Source organism: Callorhinus ursinus, unplaced genomic scaffold (genome assembly GCF_003265705.2).
Source record: "Callorhinus ursinus isolate GAN/ISIS: 27379988/994484 unplaced genomic scaffold, GSC_fseal_2.0 scaffold12, whole genome shotgun sequence".
Classification (NCBI taxonomy): Eukaryota; Metazoa; Chordata; class Mammalia; order Carnivora; family Otariidae; genus Callorhinus; species Callorhinus ursinus.
This window is the reverse complement of record NW_027397074.1, coordinates 65,153,648-65,170,809: the sequence shown is the minus strand read 5'-3', so window position 1 is coordinate 65,170,809 and position 17,162 is coordinate 65,153,648. Positions and strand designations below refer to the sequence as shown.

Sequence of the window (17,162 nt, the reverse complement as noted above, 5' to 3'; positions counted from 1 at the left end):
TTCCTAGCTACAAAAACAGATTATTATAAAGATGTGTGTTCTTTCTACAGTAATGCCACTCTTACAAATATCCTAAAAGGATTCTTTATCAAATTTAACAAAAATGATAAAAAACTAGAATTATCCTAATTTGAGTGTGCTGTTTGCCCTTGGGACTCAAATTGAAATATTCAGTATATTTATTTCCCACCCACCCACTCAAAAAGAAAAAAAGCACAGAAATGAGTACTAGGTTTAACATGTATTTGAACTAAGGTCAGCACTCGCTTTATTACCTTATCTCTATAATCTCCTGTTCTAACAAGCACCTTTGTGGCATTTCTGCTCATTCAAGATGAAATTCAATGTCCAAAGTCACCAAGAATATTCAGTATTTTTCTTTCCCATCATAGAGTTTCTGTGGAAATGGCCACAGGTCCCTATACAGAAGACTAGGAGAGCAATTCATAGGACATACTTACTACTGTTGCAGCATTTCCTTTATTCAAGGAGCTGCCCATTTATTTCAGTCATAATCCCATCATTACCTACCACCAAAAGTTTGTAAATTAGATTATCCTAGGTGCCACATAAACACTGCTTTCTATTGAGCCACCCATACTTACTTTGTTTCTGTTAGTTAGGTATTTCTCCTTGTTCTTTACAACCTTGGGATGTGGAGATTCTCATAGAAATCAGGGAGTTGTTGGGGTGCCTGGGTGGCTCAGTAGGTTAAGCATCTGCCTTCGGCTCTGGTCATAATCCCAGGGTGCTGGGATGGAGCCCTGTGTCAGGTTCCTGGCTCAGCAGGGAGTCCACTTCTCCCTCTGCCTGCTTGTGCATGCTCTCTCTCTCTCTCTCTCTCTCTCTCTCTCTCTCTCTCTCTCCGTGTCAAATAAATTAAATAAATAAATAAATAAAATCTTTAAAAAAAAAGAAATCAGGAAGTCCTTTTCATCTGTAGTGTCTCTCATGGAGACAAAAACCCATTTTGTTGAATTTTGCTTAACTTTTGTGTCCATACCTAATCTATAGTAGCTTTGATATTTTTTGGTTGATATTTTCATTTCTGTCAACAAGTAAGATCATGAGTACTCCTACTTTAGAGAAAACAATTCTCCACAATTCATTTCTGAAAGATGTTGGCACTCCACTCACCATTTATTTCTCATGGCCTAGAGAAAGAGTGTCATGTGGCTTTTCTTTGGAGATATATTTAGGGGTTAATTTACACATAATAAATCTGCTACAATTTTGGATTCGTTTTGCTAGTAATGTTAACATGTTTTGCGGGTGCATTTTCACATGGGATTTAAGGGAAAATAAGGAATTCCAAAGTTGCCACTGTGTATGTGGCTTGAGTAAGTTCACAGTGCAAGGGAAAGGATTGTGGGAACCAACTGGCTTTTTTTGTACATGTAAAATTTCAGATGTCTATTAGATCTCTATATTGATCGATGGAAGTGGACATATCCCATGATCTGGAGTCCCTGGATATTCAAGGCTAAAGATACAAATTTGAGAGTCAACAGAATGTAGATGGTATTTAGAGCCACAGGACTAGATGAAATTATCTACGGAGAAAAGAAAAAGGGGCTTAAGTCTGATCCCTGGGGCACAAGGGATGTTTAGAAATCAGATAGAAAAGAAGGAACCAGAAAAGTAAGATGAGAAGCAGCACCCACTGAAGAGTGTCATGGCAGAGAAGAGAAGAGAGTGGCCCAAGAAGGCTATCATGGTTAATTATGTCTAATGCTGCTGAGAAATGGAGTAGGATAAAGATGAGAAGTTACCAATAGGTTGGCAACATGCAAGAGCTATTTCACTGGAAAGATCAACAAAATAGAATTTAGAAGCATGGTTTAATGGCAATTGGGAAGAGTTACATTGGAATATAACACAAATGGATGGAACCAAATGATTTTTAAAAATCTCTTCCAGCTTAGTTATCTCTGATTCCCCATGACTACACCAACTGTTGGGAATATGAAAATATAGGGCCCACAGCTGATGCTCCATGAGAGAGATCTTGGATAGTTGATGCTTCAAACCCAGTAGGGTTCAGTAGAATGCATGCTGATCTCAACTCTGATAAGCCATTTTGCATGGTCCAAAATCTTCTGATGAATTAGGTACAATTAAAAAGTCAGTAATGTGGAAAATAAAGTGGTACCCTTGGGTTTTCAGTACTAAACTAAAAATGTATGAATGGCACATATAATAAAAGGTGAAAATGAAATTTGTTTTGATTGTTACAAAGCTAATGAAAAACTGGTTTAGGGAAAGAAACGAGGCCATCGTGTTTGTTGGTATGTGCCAATTCCTAGCAGGAAAATTTCAAAGAAAGAGGGAGACATTAAGTCAGTCACTCCGCAATAAAAAAGGTAGCCTAATCAAACTGGAAATTTTGCTAAATTCTTGGGAAAACCAAAATTAAACTTCAGAATTAAAAGATGGGATTTCTACACCCATGACACTAACAAACTGGTTGTTTTCAATATATAGGAGTCCCCCCTTCTCCACATTTTCACTTTCTGTGGGTTCAGTTACCTGCAGTCAAAATGATCCTTCTTCTGACAGATGGGCAGAAGGTGAGTAGTAGCCTAACATTATGTCATGATGCCTATGTCACTGACCTCACTTCTTATCATCATGTAGGCACTTTATCATCTCACATCAAAAGGAGAAAGATGAGTACAGTACAATAAGATATTTTGAGAGGAGTGACTGGGTAGCTCAGTCGGTTAAGCTTCTGACTCCTGAACTCTTGATTTCAACTCAGGTCATGATCTCAGAGTCATTGGATGGAGCCCCATGTCAGGCTCTGTGCTCAGCCCAGAGTCTGCTTGTCCCTCTCCCTCTGCTCCTTCCCCTGCTTGTGTTCTCCCTCTATCTTGAAAGTGAATAAAATATTTTAAAAAAAGATATTTTGAGAGACTACATTCATATAACTCTTATTACAGTGTATTGTTATAATTGTTCTATTTTATTATTGTTGTTAATATCTTACTATGTTTAATTTATAAATGAAATTTTATCATGGATATGTATGTATAGGAAAAAACATAGCGTATATAGGGTTTGGTATTATCTGCAATTTCAGGCATCCATTGGGGGTGTAGAATGGAGGCCCTGCAGATAAGGGGGAAATACTGTAGCTCTCAAAAGTGCTTTAATGGGAGCCAAAGTGTTTTTTGGCTTTTGAAACTAAGTGATAAATTGCTTGGCCAGCATGTTTTTCCTCTCCAAGCTCATAGAAGCTTTTTGTTATACTTGCAGGGACAGTTGTGTAACAAATCTAGATAATCAAACTAAAACTAAAATCTTACTAAAAGTTTAGAGTATTGAAAGTGTTGAAAATAACTTGAAAAGTGTTCTTTGTAGTGAAATAACATTGCAAACCACAAAATATAACTATAGGTCTAAGAGCTACAAAGCTTTTCTTTTTTAATTAGAGAAGCATGATGATTAAAAATGAATTCTCAAGAGAATTGACTAAAATTTTATTTAGCTGTCTTTCAAATTACTATAAAAAAGTGATAATTTTTTTAAATTATAAGTAAATAATACTCTTGAGAAAGTTAAACTGACTTAACTATTTTTCATAATTTAGGTATATATTTAAGAATCTTATTTATTACATCTATTCTACAATTTTATTGATCCATGTATAGAAAGGACAGCATATTAAGTTATTCTTGTTAAAACATTATTATTGGCAAAGAAGTCACTAATAAATGTGCATTATTATCCATTGACAAGCATAGATATGTAACCTGACATACCAACACAGGAGAATTTTAAATACCTAACTAGAAGCATAAAAAGTAAAAATAGAATGAAATGATTTGCATAAAATGATTTAATATTGAAATATCATATTTCCAGAAGTCCCTTTCTGCCTAATTCTGTATCATGAGTCAAAAAAGAATTACCAGTTAAGGTGTAGTAATTCATTACCAAAAAGTTTGTTGTTACATAAAATATGGGATGTATAACATTATATCACCCACATGTAATGTAATATGTAGTATGATGCTTTTCACTATAGGCCCTTCTTAACCATTCCCCAAATTCTCCTCTATAGTATTTTTATTTGGTAGTAAAATTAATTCTCATTAATTATTTTTAGAAGTCAGTTCTGTTTGTTGGTGTCTAATTTGGAGAGAGAATGACTCCATGCAGTGGTTCTTAATGAGCACACACCTATGAATTACCCACCTGACTTGGAAATAATGGCCGGAGAGGAAGGAAATGATGAAAAGAATGGTTGGAAGTAGTTGTATCCACAATTTGATTGAAGGAAGGTCTTTGTCACAAGTGCATGAGGGAGTTAGCAGGATAGTTTTCTAGTTTGTCCCTCTCTACCTTATAGAAATAAAAGATCTTTGACGCACGAGGGAATATTAACAGTAGTAAGTAAAGGCATATAAAGCCAGCTTACATAAAACATAAGGATACATACTGCTGACATGATCAAGCATGTTAAAAAATATAATAAAATTTGAGTTATATTCTACCCAATCAGTAAATTGTGCAAAATAATAGTAAAGAGCAAGGATTTTGTTGTATAAAATAAACAAGAAAATCCATGTAATGTGAACTATGCTCAGCACATAGTAAATGTTCAAGAATGGAAATTAATGGTGAGAAGAAGGATAATGAGGGATGCCTGGGTGGCTCAGTCAGTTAAGCATCTGCCTTCAGCTCAGGTCATGATTACGAGATCCTGGGATTGAGCCCCATGTTAGATTTTCACTATAGGCACTTAACCATTCCCCAAATTCTGCTTCTCCCTCTCCCTCTGCTGCTCTGCTTCTGCTCTCTCTCTCACTCATGCTTGCTCTCTCTCAAATAAGTAAATAAAATCTTAAAAAAAAAAAAGAAGGATAATGAAGTCACCTCAAAAGTCTCACCATACAAAAGTCTTTAAAAGTATCTGTTAGGAGTAAGTTTCATACTCTCTGACCACAGCAATATCCACCTTGAGAAGCTTTTCCTAAAGAAATAATTAGATATATATGCAATGATTTTCATAGAAATTAATTTGAACAAAGATATTGTTAGCAATCTAAGTCTTAAGAGGGGAATGTTTAAATCAATCATGATTCACTATGAATCATGAAACACTATGAAACCATTTTAAATGATGTTGAAGAATAATACTGGATGAAAGAATACATTTTTAATGCGATATTGCTAAATGGTAAAATCTGTACACATGAGATGATTTAACTATGTTTTGAATATACATAACATTGATCTGATATTACTTATATTTTAAAATTTACATACAAATTATACACACACTCATAATGAAAAATATATACCTAAACTGAACAGTTGTGCCTGTGTGATTACTTGTGTCTTTTATTTTTTCTGTCTTTTCCAATTTTCCATTTGACAATGCTTCATTTTTTTAATGTTAATATCAATTGAATGATCTTCAAAAGGACTTTTTTATAGATGCTGATAAGACTAGGAAAAGTATTTAGTGAGTACATCGATTTGAATTGAAAATTTAGATCATAAATCAAGAATTATGGTCAATGCTGAAATGAATACTGGAATGAATGACTGAGAATCTATAATGCTTTAAGTATTCTTGTAAGCTGCATTCTAAGAATGACCCACAGAGTCTTCAAGCAGTTTAGGACCCTCGTACACTAAATCAAGCAGATGCTTCTTTAATAAGTTCATTATGAGGTAATCTCAATGATTGCTAATGCCTTAAAATCTGTACAGAACGTGGCCCTCCCTTCACATCCTGAAAAATGGAGAGAAAAAGCTAGCATAAAGAGGTTGGCAAATGGGTATGAGAATCCAAGCAGCAGATGGCTCTGGTGGTCTTCAGCAGGTGCTCATTTACATATTTTGGCCATAACCACCCTTGCCTTTCCCCTAGCATGGTAATATGCTCTGGCTTGAATGCACATTTAGACCAAAAACTGTGTGATATAGTGAAAAATGTACTGAATATAGAGTCTTAGGTTTGATTTATGATCCTGGCTCTTATGCTAAGTACATGCACAGTCTTAAACATGTCCCTTGAACTTGTGAATGGCCCTTATCTCAACCAGATTTGCTGGTCATATTATTTATGCACAGATTAAAAGGAACTAATGGAAAATTGGGCTTAAAGACTTGGATTCACCGTAAGTCATTGGTATCTAAAAGCCCCAGATTTGGGAAGAAATAGAATGGTGTAGTGGGCAAAAACACACAAATTGCAGGTCAGATATTTTGGTTGTCTCCCTGTCAATAATTATAGCATGACCTTAAATACGTATAATTTCATCCATCTTCAATATCCATATATGAAATGTGGATGGAAGAAAGGGAAATGAGACAATAGGAGTTAAGCTATATTGTCTTTAAGATCTTATTAAAATAATTATGCTTTATTAAAGTGTAAAATAATTAAGATCTATGAAGTGAGTAGTCTGGTCACCTTTTTTCTTGAGAAAAGTATGTTTATTCTGAAATTTTAAATGTCATATATTAATAGGAATACATAATATAATACTGAAATAAAGGGTATGTGTAACAAGATCACTGAAACAAAATGATATAGAAGTAGACATAATATTGAATAATATTTTGCCAACAAATTTTATCTATGAATAGAAAATATATATTCCCCTAGATGTATGTTACCTTTCTCTTTTAATATAGGCTAAATATAAGGGTTCCTTCTTACATATAATATTCTTCTATATTATTAGTATCAAACTTTTGTCATTATGATCCTTACAGATAGCAAAAATATTGCCTAATTTAGTCTTTAGGTAACAATGAAAGTTTTGAAATAGTAAATTAAATAAATATTAAAATTTTAAGGAAACAATCTAGACTAGTTTAAAACGTTTTGTGGAAAGTGATGAGTTGGGTTTTTTTTAATATTCATTGCTATTTATCTAATATCTTCCAGGTATGGTTACTTCATAATCTATGTATTATAAAATCAAATTAATTATGAAAAAATTCTCCTTGACAAAGTAATAAAATCATCTGGACATAGCAAAATGATATAGTAAAATATGTTAATATCATATTAAATAAACTAAACTAAAAAAATTAAATTCAAGTTTTATTCGGAGTTCATTCATTTATTGAACAAGGTTTAATTGAGTGTCTGATGTGTATGCAGCATTGCTAAACAAAAGCCTTCAAATAACATTAGGTGAATATTTGAGAGGAAAATCAGTAATCTCAGTTTCTTTGTATTGTTATTTGGTCTTTGTGATATGCTAATCTTTCTACTTGTAATGGCATCTTCCTATTCCCTGAGAACTTTTGGTTATTTGGAACTTCAGAAAAATGTAAGCATAGAGAAATTTTATAACTAAAGACCAGCTTAAATGAATAGTATTAGAGATCACAAAAAATCCCACCAACCAAATTATTTTCATTCTAGGATGCAGAAAAATAAGCAGGCTTCAAATACAATACAGGTGAATCATTGTGAGTATGAATTATGTCATCACCTAAAATAATAATATCTTTCATGTTGAATTTTCATAGATTGTGGAGAGAGGATGACAGTGAATCACACTCAAAGGTGACAAACCTTTTTGCCATCAACTTTTTCACTTGCTGAGAGAAATGCATTTCCATCCCTGAAAGAGAATAGTGATAAGGTTCTGAAATCTGAAAAAGTTATCCAGTTTTCAGGCAAGCATAATACAATAGAATAAAATACTTACAGAAAAAGAAATGCTCAAAAATCTTGGGAACAATCCATTTATTTCACAATAGTTGCTTCAAATCCAAAGAAAATCAAGAGCTTCCCTGTTACTGAGACTTAAATATTTTCTGAAGAACTCACTGTCTAGACTTTTCAGAAACCTACTCTCCAGATACCAACTGAATTGTTTTTTAAGTTTTAAAACTGACATTGAGAAAGATAGGCCAAATCTATCAGAAGTGATAGTATTTTTCATAGCGATATAAAAGTCCACTGTATTCTAGGATTGTTACAAGTTATCACAGAGCTAGAACAAACAATCCTAAAATTTGTATGGAACCCAAAATAGCTAAAGCAAATCCTGAAAAAGAAAAGCAAAGCTGGAAGCATCACAATTCCAACTTCATGCTATATTACAAAGCTGTAGTCACTGAGACAGTATGGTACTGACACAAAAAGAGACACATAGATCAGTGGAACAGAATAGAAAACCCAGAAATGGACCCACTGCTATACGGTCAACTAATCTTTGGCAAAGCAAGAAAAAATATCCAATGGAATAAAGATAGTCTCTTTTACAAATAGTATTGGGAAAACTGGACAGACACATGCAGAAAAAAATGGACCACTTTTTTATACCATACACAGAAATAAAATCAAAATGGATGAAAAACCTAAATGTGAGACAGGAAACCACCAGAATCCTCAAGGAGAAACAGGCAGCAACCTCTTTGACATCAGCCTTAGCAACTTTTTACTAAACAACTCTCCTGAGGCAAGGGAAACAAAAGCAATGAACTATTAGGACCTCATCAAAATAAAAAGCTTTTATACAGCAAAGGAAACAATCAACAAAACTAAAAGGCAACATATGGAATGGGAGAAGATATCTGCAAATGACATATCTGATAAGGGCTAGCATCCAAAATCTATAAAGAATTTACCAAACTCAACACCCAAAAAACAAATAATCCAGTTAAGAAATGGGTTGAAGACATGAATACACATTTTTCCAAAGAAGACATACAAATGGCCAATAGGCACATGAAAAACTGCTCAACATCACTTATCATCAGGGAAGTACAAATCAAAACCATGATGAGATATCACCTCACACCAGTCAGAATGGCTAAATTAACAATACAGGAAAGAACAGATTTTGGCAAGGATGTGGAAAAAAGGGAACCCTCTTACATTGTTGGTGGGAATGCAAACAGGTGCAGCCACTGTGGAAAACAGTATGGAGGCTCCTCAAAATTTAGAATGGAACCGCCCTATGACCGAGCAATTGTACCACTAGGTTTTACCCAAAGGATACAAAAATACTGATTCAAAGGGGCACAAGCACCCCGATGTTTATAGCAGCATTAACAATAACTAAATTTGGAAAGATCCCAAATGTCCATTGACTGATGAATGGCTAAAGAAGATATGATGTAGGGCGCCTGGGTGGCTCAGATGGTTAAGCGTCTGCCTTCGGCTCAGGTCATGATCCCAGAGTCCTGGGATCGAGTCCCGCATCGGGCTCCCTGCTCCTTGGGAGCCTGCTTCTCCCTCTGCCTCTCTCTCTCTCTCTCTGTCTTTCATGAATAAAGAAATAAAATCTTAAAAAAAAGAAGATATGATATATATATTGTATATATGTATATACATATATATACATATACATGTTATATATGTATATACAAACGTGTGTGTGTGTGTGTATACATATATATATAATGGAATACTATTCAGCCATCAAAGAGAATGAAATCTTGCCATTTGCAACAATGTGGATAGAGCTAGAATATATTATGCTAAGCAAAATTAGTCAGTCAGAGAAAGACAAATACCATATGATTTCACTCATGTGTGGAATTTAAGAAACAAAACAGATGAACATAGGGAAAGGAAGAAAAAATAGAGATGGAAGCAAACCGTAAGAGACTCTTAACTACAGAGAACAAACTGAGGGTTGCTGAAGGGGACGTGGGTGGGGGATGGTTAAATGGGTGGTCGGTATTAAGGAGTGCACTTGTGATGAGCATTGAATGTTATATGTAAGTGATGAATCACTAAATTCTATTCCTGAAACCAGTATTACACTCTATGTTAACTAACTAGAATTTAAATAAAAACTTGAAACAAAACAAACAAAAAAAGTCAATTGTATTACTTTAGGTATAAATGGACTCAATATGCTTAAGCATAGTATAATGAAAGAAAGAATTTGATTATCACAGAAATATAAAGTGTTTGCCATTAGTTCTCTTAAAAGGCTGGGATGGAATTGATGCATAATTCCATCAAAGGTTGCAAAGCATTTCCACTGGTCTCCTGCCATTCAGTTAAGAGGACTAAGAAGCCTCTTTGACCATCTTTACTGTTGTTGACATTTCATGTTTTCTTATTTATTTTTTTCTTCCTCGTTTTAAAATTACTCCTGATAAAAAAATTAAAATAAAAAATAAAAAATTAATCCTGGCAGTCAGTTTAAGACTTCTTTCTCTCATGGGAAAACTTAAAACAGAATTATTTAAAATAATAGTTAATAATGAAAACATGTATGGCATCATGTAATTGAAAAATAATTTTACACTGAATATTTTATTTTCAGATATCCTTTTAAAGTCCTTATTGATATATCATACACTATTTTGTTTCTTAACAATAAGTTGAGATGCACGTAGAACTTAAATGAAGTTGCTTTCGTGATAGTAAGGATTAAGTTGTGTGCAGATTAAGTGGTGCATCTTCCACTTTTCATGCATATTCAAAAAGTAAATTTGAACTGTTAAATAGGTTTATCAACATAATAATTGATATAAAAAATATATAAGCCCCAAGATTGGGTAGGGGTATTTCATGAAAGCACATATTTTTGTAATCATTCTCAAGAATGAAAAAGACAGAATCAGAGAAAGAGAGAGAGAGACAGAAAGCACACAAGCATCCATGCAACCAACTTTTTTTCCTTTAGAAATAGCTTAGATTTCATTTTTGTCCCAAAGAAATAGAAATGTAATATGGAACATTTTACTTTGACAGAACTAACATCTTAAAAACAGAGGTAAAATGCGACAAGAATTTTAACGAGTGAATGAGAACTCTTTTTATTTTTATTATTTTTTAAGATTTTATTTATTTACTTGAGATAGAGAGCACAAGCAAGGGGAGAGGCAGCAAGAGAGCAAGAAGCAGACTCCCCACTGAGCAGGGAGCCAGCCATGGGGCTGAATCCCAGGACCCTGGGATCATGACCTGAGCCGAAGGCAGACGCTTAACCGGCTGAGCCACCCAGGTGCCCTGAGAACTCTTTTTAATTTGGAGCTGCACAATGAATCAGGGTGCAAGAACTTATAACTGGAGAAGAAAATAGAGAGGGTGTTTTCTCAATAAATATCTTCCCAAGAGCTTTTAGAAATAAGGCTCTTCTCTATAGATCGCATCTTGTACATCAGCATCATCTTCTTAATGACAGATGGCAAATGCCACAAAGGAAGTTTAGGAGCTGGACAAGAGAATATACACAGAAGTGAAGTAAAATCCTCTCAAGTATATGACAGATCTGTAAAAAATAAATAAATAAATAAATAAATAAATAAAAATAAAAACCTGCCAGAAATAGATGCCTAAACTTTAAACTTTCTATTTGTTGCTCAATCCATTAGACCATGTTATCTCTCAGGATGTGTTGAATTGAGCAATTCTTATTCACAACGCTAGAAACAAATGGATATACACTGATTCTGTTTTAAGCCTGAATGGGTGTGAATGGACAGGTAGTTTGATGAAGGTAGTCATATGATGACTCTTTGTAAGAAAATGTTTGACAAGCTGTCAAAACTCTTTTGGAGAAAGAAAAAGTGGATAGGGTTGCTCTAAGGAATACATGTCAATTCAGTTATCTTATTTCTAGATCATATTTTCATGCTAGATGAGTAATCTTTGTGGATCTCATGCTAAATATCAGGTTAATGTAAAGTGAGTCAGATTGATTTTGAAGCACTGAGCTAATGTTAACATTCATGCCAAAATTTTATCACAGGGTAAGCTCGGTTTTACCAAGGTTTAAAACAAACATTGATAATATATAAATACAAGCTTATGGCTTGATCAAATAATACAACACAAACACTGTAGTTCAGAGGCTTATGTATCAAATGTCAAAAATTAGAATCTGAAGAGAAAAGCTGTCAGGGAAAAGGGAAAGAAGGGTAAATCTCTGAAAACAGACTAAAATTTGCAATCTGTCATCTGAGTAATGAGATCAAGAAAGAGTTGTATAGTTGATGTGTTGAGTGGAAGGTGATTTAAAAAAAAAACTATCACTCGCTAAAATATTTTTATGACTTGCCATTTCTCAAGGAATATCATACAACTACTTTAACTTTGGCATTCTAGGCACTCTGTGATCTCAATATCAAGTGACTGTCCTCGTTCCCTATAGTCCACACTAGAACTCTTACCTGACCTCTACATTTACCATCTATAAGCCTTCACTGCTAGTCTCTTGTCTGAATTCCTCTCTCTCTCTCTGCCTCTGACTGGTGAAATCTTACCTAACTTTTAAAGCTCTGTTCAAATATGCAAATCCCATATCTTCCAAGAAAACGCCTCTGATTTTCTGGTGGGAATTATGCTCTCTTGTATACATACAGATTTTGATTTGACTCTATAATTGATTCATCACATTCTGCCATAAATTATGGTTAATTTTATACATCTGTCTCTTCCCTATATATAGCCCTAAAGCACAGGAAATAAACTAATCACTTTGTATCCCATTTATATTTGAAAGGTTTTGTGGAATTTTACTACAGTTGACTCTTGAAGAAGATGGGTTTGTACTGCATGTTTCCATTTATAGGTAGTTTTTTAAAATATAAATACAGTACAGTACTGTAAATGTATTTTCTCAATAACATTTCTTTTCTCTAGCTTATTTTATTGTAAGAATATAGTATGTAATACATATAACATTAAAAATATGTGTTAATCGACTATGTTTTTAATAAGGCTTCCAGTTGGCAGCAGGCTATTAGTTTTGGGGGTATCAAGTTATACGGGGATTTTTGACTCCATGGGGGGGTGTCAGTACCACTAATACCCACATTGTTCAAGGGTCAACTGTAAGTGAATTAACTGGCAGATTAGGACATCACAGATAATGTTTCCTTTAAATATCCTGTATAAAACAAAAACAAAACCCAAATCCTCAAAAGGTCTTTGCAGACCTTGATTTCCCATTTTATATAAATGGGGGGAAACATCCTCTGCGGTCTTTTGCCATGAGTCTCCTTTGCCATTTGAGCACCCAAGTATTATTCTATAGCAATGACATATCTTTGAAAAATTCTCATACCTACCCTATTTATCTCCTGGTGCTTGACTATAGCTTGACATATTCATTTCTAATAGCACCACACATTCCTTCTCTTTTGGGATAACAACAGTCTCTGGGCAAAACATCACACTGACTGTACTCTGAAGGCTGAAAATGAAAGTTGGAGGCATGAGATGTTGACAATAATTTTTGTATATTTTTATATCTATGTGATGTTTCAGATGCTAGACTAAAATGAGGAATATTTCTTTACTGTGCAATACCTGCAGGGTGTTCCACAATAATATTCTAAAGTTTCCTCTGTAGCGAAAAGGAAACGTGTCTTTGTGTTTACTGATTTAAAAGAAAAATATTATGTTGGAGTTACAGTCCAACATAAACTCAGACCTCACTAGAGTGCTCAGCAGTTAACATCTTCTAACTAAGCCTTATAATGTTAATATTTTATGAAGAGACTGGCTTAAGTGATCAATAGAAGAACTACCTCCTCCAGAAAATTGTGTCTTCGCCCTGCTCTGGCAACCCCGCGGTACTCAGCTCTTTGTTTTTAGATTGTAAGACCTCTATAGGCATCCAGGCAAGAAAGAGTTCCTTAAGACTGAAACTTGTATTAAAGAGGGCACGTTCTGCATGGAGCACTGGGTGTTATGCACAAACAATGAATCATGGAACACTACATCCAAAACTAATGATGTAATGTACGGTGATTAACATAACAATTAAAAATTTAAAAAAAAAGACTGAAACTTGTCTTTGTGAGGCAAGAACAAAGGAAGTTGAAGGTTGGGGAAACAAACAGCCTTAACTTCAGAATTACTCCTTTTCTTTCTCTTTCCTCTGGCTCTGTGTCTCTGTTCTTGAGTTACACTGCCCTTGTTCCTTCAGCTGATGAAGACTTCTGATCCATCAGTGTTGGAACCAACCCAAGCAGCCTACCTGCTGCTTCAATTTCTTCAGATCTCCCTGATGTTGATTAATACAGGAACCTTAGACCTGTGCTTTGTCCCTTTTATCTACTTACCTGGCCATTGGATACTTCCCTGGCTGGGACATAGCATTCTATCTGTGTTTGGCTTTCCTCATTACAGTTCCTCAAGGGGCTTCTCTACCCACTGCCTGAAGAGGTAATCACAAATAATAGTTTTCACCTTCTCAACTTTTCTCAAATACCAGTTGGCCATCAGCTTATTAAAAACACTGGATTTAAATTTTTATTGTGAACAAAGGATAAGGGAGAAGAATGGCACATTAGTTTTCCAGGGCTGCATAACAAATTACCACAAACTGAAGGATCTCAAAAAACAAATTTACCTTCCCACAGTTCTGGAGGCTAGAAGTCCAAAACCAGGGTATTGACAAGTTTGGTTCCTACTGGGGAGGACTGTGAGGGAGACACTCTGCTCCATGCTTCTCTCTTAGCTTTTGGTGATTGCTGACAATCCTAGTGACCCTGGTTTGTAGGGGCACCCACTCCAAGATATCTGCTTTATCTTTACATGGTGTTCTCTCTGTGTGTCTTTGTCTCTATGTCTCCTCTCTTCTTATAAGGACACTATCTATATTGGATTAAGAGCCCACCCTACTCTAGTATGACCACATCTTAACTAATTACATCTGCAACAACCCTCTATTCAAATGAAGTCACATTCTGAGATAGTGGAAATTAGAATTTCAACCTATCTCTTTGGAGAATGCAATTAAATCTATAACAAATGGTTATAGGCTGACTGGTCACATTCATTAGCAGAAATTTAGGACTATTTAAAATTATTAGAATTTCTGACTTCGGATAAATATACCCCTGATTCTACACGTATGGTTTCTCTGCCAAACTCAGATACAGTTTCCTTTGAGAAGAAAACTTCTCAAAGTCTTTGTCTTATGCATATTAGTGGGATTTAGGGATTTTGTTGTTGTTTACTTTGTCTGCCATAACTGCAAATAGTTTCACATTTGTACTATAAACAGGCATACATTTCATTCAATAAATATTTACATCTCTATTCTTTATAAGATACTGTTTGGGGAGGAAGAGGGGTTTATAAAGATATGTAAGGGCAATTCATTCCTTCAGGGATGTTTTAATTCAGAAGACTACCTAAATTTTAATTTTGAATTTGACTATCTAAATTCTAAGGTACTTACTGTACTAATCTTTAAAAAAAAAGTACAAGCAAAGCATTATAGATTCCAATAAGGTGAAAATGACATCAGTTGAAGAAATGAGGGAAAGCTTCCCACTAGCACAGTTTTAAGTTTAGGTGTTAAAGGACAAGTCAGAAGAAAAGCAATGTATACTGGGTTCAGTGGAAATATGCATATCTTGTCCCCCCCCAAATTCTGAACTTCTTTGATACCATAACCATACAAGATGAAAATAGATTGATAATAGGCAACATTCCAGGCAGAAGAAAATCAAACTGTGAACAATGAAAGGATGGCAAGGAGAATACATCTCAGTGTGGTTGGATTAGAGCTAAGGGAACTAACCCGGAAATGAGACTGGAAAAGTGGGTCATAACACTCAACCTCCTGCTCTCAGGACCAATCTCAATCAGAAATAAGATATATATAAACATTTCCCAGCCAAAAACCTTGAGTTAAGTTTCAAATCACCTTTACTGCAAGTTCTGCCTGCTTCCTAAGCCCAGTTATATCATTTGTGTCTTGAGTTTGTAAAAATCTAAAAGAGCACTCTGGGGAATGGGTAGTACCTACGTATTGCTAGGGAAAATTTAAATTGTAGCATGTTTGCAGAGCAATCTTACAACACCTATTAGAAATGAAAATATATAAATTCTCTACCCAGGAATTCATTTCTTGAGAATCTATCCTAAAAGCATTAAAAAGCTAGTAGATAAAAATCTAGGTAGAAGGATATATGGTAGCATTGTTAATGGTGAAGAAAAAATTAAAAACAAAAAACCAACATGAATAACCACCATTAACAGAGGAATGAGGGGCGCCTGGGTGGTTCACTTGGTTAAGTGTCCAACGCTTGATTTCAGCTCAGGTCATGATCCCAGGGTTGTGAGATCAATCCCTGTGCTGGGCCCCGTGCTGGGTGTGGAGTCTGCTTGTCCTTCTCCCTCTGCCCCCTGCCTCTCAAAACAAACAAACAAAAAAACAGAGGAATGATTGAATGAAACTAAATTATTATTATTATTAATGACTTAATTTTGCATGTATTAAGCTGTTATTTAATCCATTTGAACTGATCTGATTTCACAATTCTGTTTGTGAAGGATTATTCTATTACTATAATCAATAGGGTTCTTTTCTCACTTTCCCTTTAGAAAAGTTGTTTAATCTCCAAAAGCTAGTGAAACAAAAGCAAAAATGAACTTTTGGGACTTCATCAAGATAAAAAGCTTCTGCAGGGCGCCTGGGTGGCTCAGTTGGTTAAGCGACTGCTTTTGGCTCAGGTCATGATCCTGGAGCCTCGGGATTGAGTCCCACATCCGGCTTCCTGCTCAGCAGGGAGTCTGCCTCTCCCTCTGACCTTCCTCCTTCTCATGCTCTCTCTCTACCATTCTCTCTCTTTCTCTCAATAAATAAATAAAATCTTTTAAAAAAAAAGATAATAAGCTTCTGCACAGCAAAGCAAACATCAACAAAACAAAGAGGCAACACACAGAATGGGAGAAGATATTTGCAAATGACTCTACAGATAAAGGGCTGGTATCTAAGATCTATAAAGAACTTCTCAAACTCAACACCCAAAAAGCAAATAATCAAGTCAAAAAATGGGCAGAAGATATGAAAAGGCACTTCTCTGAAGAAGACATAGAAACGGCTAACAGACACATAAAACAATGTTCATCATCATTAGCCATCAGGGAAATTCATATCAAAACCACATTGAGATAACACCTTACACCAGTTAGAATGGCAAAGATGGACAGGGCAAGAAACAACAAATGTTGGAGAGGTTGTGGAGAAAGGGGAACCCTCTTACACTGCTGGTGGGAATGCAAGTTGGTACAGCCACTTTGGAAAATAGTGTGGAGGTTCCTCAAAAATTTAAAAATAGAGCTACCCTATGACCCAGCAATTGCACTCCTGGGTATTTACCCCAAAGACACAGATGTAGTGAAAAGAAGGGCCATATGCATCCCAATGTTCATAGCGGCAATGTCCGCAATAGCCAAACTGTGGAAAGAGCCG

General features: G+C 35.1%; 1 long non-coding RNA gene across 2 annotated transcripts in view; it reads right to left on the bottom strand.

Annotated features, from left to right (window-relative positions):
• Positions 1-6,934: 6,934 nt before the first annotated feature.
• LOC112818651 (uncharacterized) overlaps positions 6,935-17,162 on the bottom strand; it is a 38,137-nt gene continuing 27,909 nt past the window's right edge. Inside the window, exons 4-5 of one of the 2 annotated variants that reach the window (XR_012380314.1) lie at positions 13,018-13,142; positions 6,935-7,598 (exon numbers count right to left, since the gene is read on the bottom strand). This is a non-coding gene — a long non-coding RNA (uncharacterized lncRNA). Of the gene's footprint in view, positions 7,599-10,802; positions 11,217-13,017; positions 13,143-17,162 lie in introns of those variants that run through there. The other variant, XR_003206640.2, reaches the window with a different exon arrangement.